The following is a 10,521-nucleotide window of genomic DNA, read 5'->3' on the forward strand; positions in this document are numbered from 1 at the left end:
AATCGAAAATATCCCGCCATTTGCTGTGTAAACCACCACTGGGCCACAACTGGGCCCGCTTGGAGACGCGACATTTATAAGTTATTAAACGTATTATATACTAACTTTGAAGTGTCATAACTTTGAAACTAAGTCTGAGCCCCAAATTCTAACTTCACCATCGTCTTCAGCGTACTTAACTACATAAGTATCAAAAAAATGCAAAAAAAAAGGTGTCCCGTAAAGTAGAAATATACCAGAAAAACTATCTAACAAACCATATTATGTGTCTGGAATTTTTATTTTTGCAAATTAGCAAATTTTAACTTAACACTAAGTTAAGTTACTTTTTTAAAATTTAACTTTTAACTTAACGAGTTAACGAAAAAAAATACGAGTAACTTTTAACTTAACTTAACTTAATTATTTTAAAATAACTTAACTTAACGAGTTAAAAAAAATCGTTAACTTGCCAGGCCTTGATTATATCATTGAATTCAAATTTAATACCATCCATTATACAGTGACCCACTTGTAATCTACTGTACAGCAAAGCGACATCCACTTACCCTCCTTTTTTTTTTTTTTTTTTTTGATAGCTGCATCCGACATACATGTATAGATTTAAGGATTTTTTCCTAGATTCAACGACATTCGCAATACGCGTAGACTTACGTACGCATTGTTTATAATAATATAGAAAGGCCACAGCCCATCGGTAGTTAGAAAAAATAATCCCCACACTAGGAAAAAAAATTCCCAGTAGCATTATACCGGGGATTGACTAAATATAAATAATTTAAAAGAATTATTTAATAAATTATATATTAGAAATACATTTAATATTATACCTACTCTATGTTAAAAATTGTTATTTTCTAAGAAAATGATGACACGACATCGATGATTATAGTAATAATAATAATTGTATATAAATTAATGTATAAAAAAATAATAATTAATAAAAACAATTGTCTATTACCGTATATTAAATATATTTTAAAAAATGCATACCATGATACCGAAGTTTATAATAATATAAGCAATACTGTATAACCACCTATAGGCTATAGGCAATTACGGTTTATTTGCGAATCGTAGAAATAGGACAATTATTAAATGTGTAAATATCAAAAATAATTATAATTATATAATTCGTAAAATAATGTTGTTTTAATTATGAGTTTATGACAGTGATTTGTTTTATAATTATTACAAACAAAAGTAATCCTATTTCCTATAGTTTTTCTATCTAAATGGTGATCTATATATTACTTGTAATCGGACAAAAAGTTTGTTTTGAAAAAATTTGGACAAAAAGTTCAGACTTTTGTGCTGTACAACCGTAGGTTACAAGTGGGTCATTGTATAATGGATTGTATTAAATTTGAATTTGATGATATAATATTATGATTGTACACGAAAAACGATTCTGAGCGGAGACGGTTTGTTTGTCTAGATATTTTATATTGAGACCCCCAATGTGAAAGTTGATAAATCTTTACAATAGTTTATTAATACTATTATAATGGCATTCAAAATTCCAAACACGATTTATGTAGTTTTTAGTAACATTATATTATTTTTGAAAAATGTAATATATAATATAATATATACAAGTATGTTTGTATATTTGTATAGTAGAGCCCTGCATGGACCTACGAGCTATACACTATACAGGCCTATACTTTCTGTTAATCATTTGGACTTTAGCGCAACGTCTTCTTTTGGCAGTTAGTAACTATTCCCATGATTAAAATTAACTAGCCATGATATGCAACGATACGCTTTTTTATTAACAGTATAATGTTAATTGGCTACCCCTGCAATTTAAGCAGACACTATACACTAAATACAGCCACATTCCGTATTTTTCGACCTACCTAAATGGAAATTGAATATTACAGTATATGTTATACTATGTTTAACAAACGACACAAATCGAACATATGGTTTATATTTATATACATGTCGTACTATGTATGTATACCTCTACCATTGTCCATTTATATTATATAATGTTGTATCAGCTTTATAACATTAACATTTTATTGTATTTTTAAATACTAACTTTCAAATTTTATATAAAATATTTTTTTTAAACTTTTAAATAAAGTATAAACTGAACTAATTATCTTGTTTTACGTTAATTTTATAGAGCATAATATATTTTACACTGTTTTATTTGGTACAACTTTAAAATATTCAATTATTTTCTTTGTTGAAATATTTGATTTTTGGCCGAGAATAATAATTCACAGTAAAAAAATATACTGTTACACATATTCTCAATTTTTATTTTTATATTACGCGATCGAAATTAAAAAAGAAAAATTTTCTATTTAGTTTATATTATATTTAATACAGGGCTTAAATTCTAAAAAAAAATATAGTTTTTCCGTTTTTGGGTATTTAAACGTTATACAATTTTAATGTTTAACGTTATTGTACGTTGAAACGTTATTTGATTTTTCCCGTTTAACGTTATTTTAATTTTTCGTTTTTGTTAAACGTTATAATTTAAAAATAAATATGGAATTCTTTTTTTTTTATAATAAATTCTACTGGTATTTGTGCCATAATTAACCACACTGTTATTTAAGAATTATGAAATTAGTAGAATTTGTTGGCCAGGTTACATTACCTATTTTCAATCTTCATAGAGTTTTTAGCAAGGAGCTAACTGATCAGTTTACCATTATCAGTTAAACTATTAAGTAGGTATACACCATAGACGATTAGACGAAAGGTAGTTAATCACAATTTGACGACAAATCTACAACTAACTAAACAACAATAGCAATTTGAAATTATATCAAATTATTATCCAAATAACACGCCCGCATTTTTTCACCAATTAAATCGAACATAAACGGATAATTATTGGTTGAATATTAAATTTACTTATAAAGTAATGAATTCAATATTTATAAATAAACCTGCGATAAAGTAATTCGGAAAATATAAATTATTGTCAACACAGGTTAGCCAACTTTGAATTGTTCATAACTATAAGATTAAAAAAAAAAATATATTGGGCTCAATGTAAAAAAAAAAATCACAAACGTTATTTGCAATTTTTTACGTTACAAATACGTTTATTGTTTATTTTTAATCATGAATTATGATTAATGATATATTATGTTTAATGTTATTCGATTTTTTCGTTTTTCGTTTATTGATTTCGTTTATGTTTTTTCATTTTTTTTCCGTTATAGCGTTATAAATTATAACGTTATAATAACGTTTTGAAGCCCTGAATTTTAATATAATATAAACTAAAAAGAATTATTAAAGTATTTGATTTTAAATATAGATATACTTCGAGAAAGTATTTAAAATCCTACCTATGTTTAAGTACTTTCTTCAAAATAAAGTCTTAAATAAATTTACTCAAATACTTTACAATAACACTAGGTAAACATAATATTGTATAGATAATTCTCGAACTACTGTGGAAGCATCTTACTTAAGGTGTTACTAAAAATCAATAGATATAATAGTGAATAGATACAATTGTTTAGCAGATTTATAAACATTTGAACATTTTCTTTCATGTATTTATTGTATTATAAATTCAAATAATTTATCGTCTTAGTTTAGATTATTATTTTTTATCTATTCAGAAATAAAATCATTATATATGTCAAATTTCGTGTTCGGGAATGTAATGAAACCCAGTATAGAGAGTATAATATAACCATAAATATAATTATAAAAGGTAAACTTACGAACCCACTGCCAACAGTATATTATTCCGAAGCGAGACAAGAATATTATGCCCGCAGCTGGCTGGAATGCTCCCACGGTAAAATAAAAAAAAATTATTATTGTTTATTATCAACCCTTATCAGTTGTCATTCCGAATCGCCGCGCCACGAGTCCGTCAGTCGTCGCCACTTAAGTAACGACCCGTGTCGGTAATTGGCAATATTTAGTTTTTACAGTAACTACACGAACTATGTGGCCGGGTCCGCAGTGGACGGCGATGACTTTAATACCCATATAGCCCAACACAGCATTTGGGAAATTTTAATATTTTGTTAATATTTCAAAGTGCTTGAATAATCAATATTTGATAATATGGTTATCATATATTATAATATTGTCCTCCGCCGCTATACCCAATACCTACTACAACATTATACACGGTGTTTCAAAAGTCTTCATCCGATTACGAACTGATATAGTAATACATATTACTATATATTACTGATATAAATTAATGGAAAGATTAGATAACCAAGTTTATTTTAAGTTATCTAGTTGATAAATTTGGCACTGTTATGGTTAGTGAAATAGGAACCGTTAGTTTGTTTCTTGATGGCAACTCCGCAATAGAAAGTGTTTTGCGTCCTACGTTTCAATAAGTGCGAGTCTGTAATAACTGGTCAACGTGATTTTTAAAGAACTTAAGAAACTGAAGCTCCAACTGCTCAAAGCATTCTACGTTGGCACCAAACGTTCCAAAAAAGTGGTTGTCTGTGTGTACAGAAACGCTCAGGTTGACCTCGTACCCCTGACGAAAACATCGAACGTGTAATAAATATACAATGAACTAAAGTATAGATTATAGAGACAGATAATAATTGTGGAATAAAAATCTCCGGAAAAAAAATTCCCGACCCTAAGAAAAATAACCTCCAGACTACAGTGTTACTGACAACTCAATTTGTCGAACGTGTTCCACAAAGTTTCGTTCGGAGTCCACAGAAATCTACACGTCGTGCAGGCCTAGAGCTAGAATGCTAGATCTCCCACATTCGACCGTTTGGGTTCGGGCCAGTGAGGGTCATATTGAACATTTGTAACCAAAGTAAATAAAACTTGACTATTTTAAGAAAATATTTTACTTTATTTCACCCTTATATCTTCATTTTTAATATAAATATAAATTTCTGAAATCGAATGAAGACTTTTGACACATGCTGTATACTAAGAAACGGCTAACTTCTCCTGACCCTAAAATAACCATTATTATAATATTATAACAAAAACTATCGGTTTGAGATGCCACCATGGGTCGTCTTCTATGGAAACTGTCGACGGCCGATATTCGCGTACACGACAATACAATTAATGGCAATCACCTTTTCGACCCATGTCAACTCGACACACACTACAATATAATAGACTTTTTACCACATTGCGCCGACGCCCGACGTATATAATATAATTCTGGATGTCGGAGAGCGATGGTGACGTGGATGAGTGGTTGTGGTGGTAGTTGACTGACAAATGAAAAAATAAACAGTTTTCCTTTAAAACGAACATAAAAACTAGTTTTACTGACTTAGTGGGTCGGTGTGATAATAATATTATCGTATAATATACACATCTATATAGTATTTTGCGTGTAATAAACGTTCGATTTCAAAGCCGATAGAAACGGCGTCCACCCCGCCGTCCGGTGGGTACATTTTATCAACACAGCATTGTCCCGTATTACGAGAGAGATACCGTCCCATTATGATACACTGTACGTTTCTCCGGAATGCCAAACACCCCGCGACCACCACACACCATTGACACAATGCGTCGAACCCCCACACGCTTTTGTCCGTTTTGTCCGATTATATCATAATATTATAAAGACCGCTTTTTTATCGTAAGAATAATGCTCTTCCCGAACAGTATAATATTATTATCGTGATAGATCTTCGAATTTATTGCTTTAACGCAGCGGGGTAGCGATCTCAGTTCGTACCTATGTGACAATGCAGCGTCGGAGGGTAGTTTTTTTTTTTCATTATTTACAGATGTAAGGCATACATAATGTAAAATAAATACTCGACCCAACGCGGTTCCAATGTGAGCATAAGGACAGCACTTAGAGAGAGAAGTCAGGGCGGGTACGAAATAGAGTGAGCAAGAAAAGAAATAAAATATAGTAAAATGTATACAGTTTGTTAAGTGGACTCCTTCGCTACTTTACGTTTTTTCTCTCTCAGTTATATTGTTATACGATCACCTAGCACTTTTATGGCAGGGCGGAGTGGAATACCACTGTCCATTAAAGTCGGGAGAATGAAAAGTGCCCGCTGATGCACTCTCGCTTATCGTGTTGAATTTTTGTGACAGTGTAGCAAAATAAAGAACGCATATTTTTAAATGTTAGATGTAGATAGGAATAATTATCTAACACAAGTGAATTAGAATGCAGTGGTGGATCAAGGGGGGGGGGGGGCAAAAGGAACAGTTTCTACAGGTGGAAGTGGCTGACAAATTTTTAAGGGTGACAAAAAAAATCGATAATTTTTTATACAACAATACATTATTTTACAATAGGCAGAAATATTTTTGTTACAAATGACACGGAATATTGCTACCGAAGCCAATAAAGATAAAACACTAACAAAGTTTATCTTTCTTTGATGTTTAATATTTTGTAGTTTTATATTCTTAAAATAATTTTTGTCTTATAATATTAATATATTATATACAATTAATTAACGGTTTTTAAATTGAAGTGAGGGCCGCATGAAAAACCATCACGGTTCGCATGTGGCCCGCGGGCTGAAGGTTGAACACCCCTGACCTATACTATAGATGTAGGTATGTCAGGTAAGGTGGACGTTGGTAGACATTACATTAATATGAATGATGATAGGTACAACTCATGGACTATATTATTATTAATTGATAAATAATTATCATCAATATTTGTCCGACACAAAATAAAATAATAAAACAACTCAAATCCAAAATACCGAAGTAATACTACGCAGTAAATGTGAAGGGTTATAAAATATAATATAATAATTAATACCTAATATAATAATTGTTACGTATATTATAGTTGAAATGCGTATGTATAGTAATGCGTTTAAATCAAATCGCGGAAAAAAACTACACGGAAAAAGACGTCAAAAATGTATTTTTATCTAAAAATCACAATCACGGTTTTTAAGTTTATTGATAAAATAATGACACAATACCGTTTAAATCATAGTGGATTGACAATGTACGACAGCCATATTCTATTCACTGTTGTTTATACCTGAGTGCATGCGACATTCACCAAACACGTTACACGTTCATTCGTATCAATATAATATTAAAATAGTATAGTTCAGGTTTCTCATTCAGGTGTTAATTACTATTTAAACCGTCCGTGACTATATAAACACTAACGTATAGGGTCAATTGTACAGTCTCGACAGCTGGAGACGACGACGAAATATGTGAAATTCAATCGCTCATTAAAATTTAATTTATGCATTAATTAATGCTTATATTATGATCATTTTGTAATTCCTAATGATGCAGGCCAGATAAATTATAAAGACGCCTCGCTACACACCTACCTACCCTCCGCCACCGCATATAATCTTTATCGGTATAAAGATAATTTTAAAATATGTACTCCTTCGGGTTTCACGTCATGTCGTGTTTTACCCATATAGTGTCGTGTTGTATTTTTTTCGTCAATTTTTTGTGATGTTTGCGCCGGCCATGACCGATCCCAGGAGTGTTGCGTTTGTCGGCAAATACTCATGAAGGCGGCTAGGAGTTACCCAAAAACTGAACTTTCCAATGCTCTACAAGGTCAAAAAAAGTGTATTTTTTAATACAGTGTCACGTTTTTATATTATAATTATTATTATCTCATTGGTGAGCGACCGAAATAATACGCACTGAAATAAATCGAATATGCATAACATAGTGACTTGCCGCCAAAAAGGTGAGAGAGAGAGAGGTATCGAAAGTATCCCTTTGATACCGCCGACTGACATCTTTTGGTCAGAAACTGCAGGTCAATGCGTTGTGTTGTCCTGCTTTCACTAGTGCGACAGGGCGTGTACACCAATAAGTGCCTAAGGTTCGACCCTTTTTTGTTTGGCGATGAGCCGAAAAGTGGTATGACGTGATCTGGAAACCATATTAGTTATTGGTTTTTTTTTCAATAAACGACGTTGTATTGGGATAAGTATTGTGCAAACGGTTCACCTCCGCACGGCGAATTATATATAATACGGTGACCACCTATTTATTACATTATAAACTATTATAATAATAATAATAATAACACGTCGATGTACCAGAAAATATTATTAATTAACTTTTGAGAATATTGAAAATTTACCTCTCTAAAGTACCTTCTTGATCCAATTTTCTAAAAGATAAAATACTATATGTTGAAATTGAAGCACCCTTTCTGGCAGAAATGTTGTACACAGGATAAAAAACAAAATAATAAATAAAATAAACACCATTGTAAAACTTCTATCTTCCCCGTTCCACTCAGAATCTAAAATAATCTTTCTCTCTTACCCATAACTGCACGCTTCCCTCTATATTGTTATAGCCATGATGGCCCATCCATTATTTAATATATATATATATGGGATTTTCCCCGTCGCCTGCGTTCGGATTCAAATCCTTCGATGCGTCAAAACATAATTATATAATATGACGGAAAGGGACTATAATATATTATTATAAACTGCATATGGAGTTAATGTAGGTACATCTGTTTAATCTGTATATCGTGTTATCATTACTATACGGACGCAAAGACATTAATATTGCTCGTTCAGTACTCTCGTTCCAGATAAAAGCGGATTTACAATCAACATGGCGTCGGTGTCGGCCGATATCAACATTGTACCTACATAATAATATTATATAAATATAATCCTTACGCATAATATAATATATAAGCCGGCGTCGGCCGGTTATTCTACTTATATACAGTATAAAAAAGGTATAATAAAACGCGTACGGCTGTTTACCATGGTAAGGTGCACCCTCGTGAATGACATATATTGTATTATAATATATTCTGTGTAAGTAAGCGACCCGAAGATAATATCATCTGTTCAGTAAGTTGTATTATGCGGTTCTTATTATAAGATTATAAGTAGTTACGACGAAAATACGAAATCATGTTTACGACCTGAAGGGCGTCAGCGTCGGCCAATAACTACATTGTAGGTACATAATAATATTATACAAATATAATTCTAATATATTATGTATTGTATAAGTCGGCGACGTCGGACGGTTACTATATGTACAATATAAAAAAAAAAGTATAATACGACGCGTTCAGTGATTTACCACCCTTCATGCCATTACCCGTATGCCATTTATAGAATAAATAATATAATAATATATTGTTATATTATATATTATTCTATATTTCTATGTAAATAAATGACCCGAAGATAATATCATCTGTTCAGTTATTTTATGCGGTATAAAAGTATAATATATGTAGGTACAACGAAAATACGAAATCGTACACATATAATAAATATATTTTATTATATATAATATAACAAAGCCCTTATGAATTCATCTGGTTTCGGGCGTTTATCGATTACCTTTTTACCTGTAAAACATCTATCAATTGCGCTGCATATCAACTCCACTGAACTTTTTTACGTTTGCCATTATTAAATGTAGAAGAAGTAAGTGAAAACTTTATAAAGGTTTTATGTCGGTCGTTCGTGATGACGTGAGGTTGAAAAAATTTGGGGATTATTTATGTGATAATTACATTAATGACATGTCGGTTACTGTTTAATCAGCAGTCGGCGGAATTGATATTAGAACGGCGGAGTTGAAAAAATCCCCCGTTTCTACCCTCGACCACACCACTATATAAGTACTCCGTAGCCAGGTCCAAAGGTATCGTCGTTGTGACATGTTTATCGCACCTTATATAATATTATATTATTATACGAACACAGCGACGGGGTGCGGCGCAGATGCCTATAGTATATTATTACTATTGCAGGTACCGCTCAGGTAAAATTTAATAACCCGCCTCCGCTAAACCGACGAGAATCGTATAGTTTGCTGAAAAATTCACAATCGAATTTTTGTACTGGTTAGAGGTGGTTTGCCTTTTTTCATTTTCTGTATACCTGTAGGTACATGCATATAACTGCTGAAATAACGTCTTAAAACATGGTCGTGTGTGTGTGTGTGTCTGTACATACATAAATTATATTTTATAATATTTATTATAGTATAATATGGAAAAACAGATATAATCATATTATTCACACCTCGACCGATACTACCACGCTTATAGTAACGTCGAATTTTCTGTACGAAATTTTCACAAAATTGTATGGCTATTATATGATTACTGTAATATACTATAATATTTTGATTTATTATAATGACTCCTTCTGTTTTGGCCATCGGCTATAGAAAAGCTCAGTGTTGTACTTTAACCAAAACTAACGAACCGTTTCTATATTGCCCGCCAGCCGATTTCACGGTTACACTAGCCATGTACATATTAACTACCTATAGTATAGTTTTTGACCTTCAATAAAATATATAAATACTCTCCGAAGCCGACGAAATTGTTTCACTGAGTGGACACAAATAATAATTTATTTGAGCGTAGACCGTTTGGGTGAATTGACCTAAATTTTAGTCTGTTTGGGCGAATAGATATAAACCATATATATTATAATTAATTTAATTATGACCTTTTAGATTCTGAGTGTAACGATGAATGTATTGATTTTACAAAGAGTGTGTGTTTTTTTTTTTAATTTTTTTAATTTTTTTTGTGTC

This window comes from Acyrthosiphon pisum, chromosome A2, assembly GCF_005508785.2.
Source record: "Acyrthosiphon pisum isolate AL4f chromosome A2, pea_aphid_22Mar2018_4r6ur, whole genome shotgun sequence".
Lineage (NCBI taxonomy): Eukaryota > Metazoa > Arthropoda > Insecta > Hemiptera > Aphididae > Acyrthosiphon > Acyrthosiphon pisum.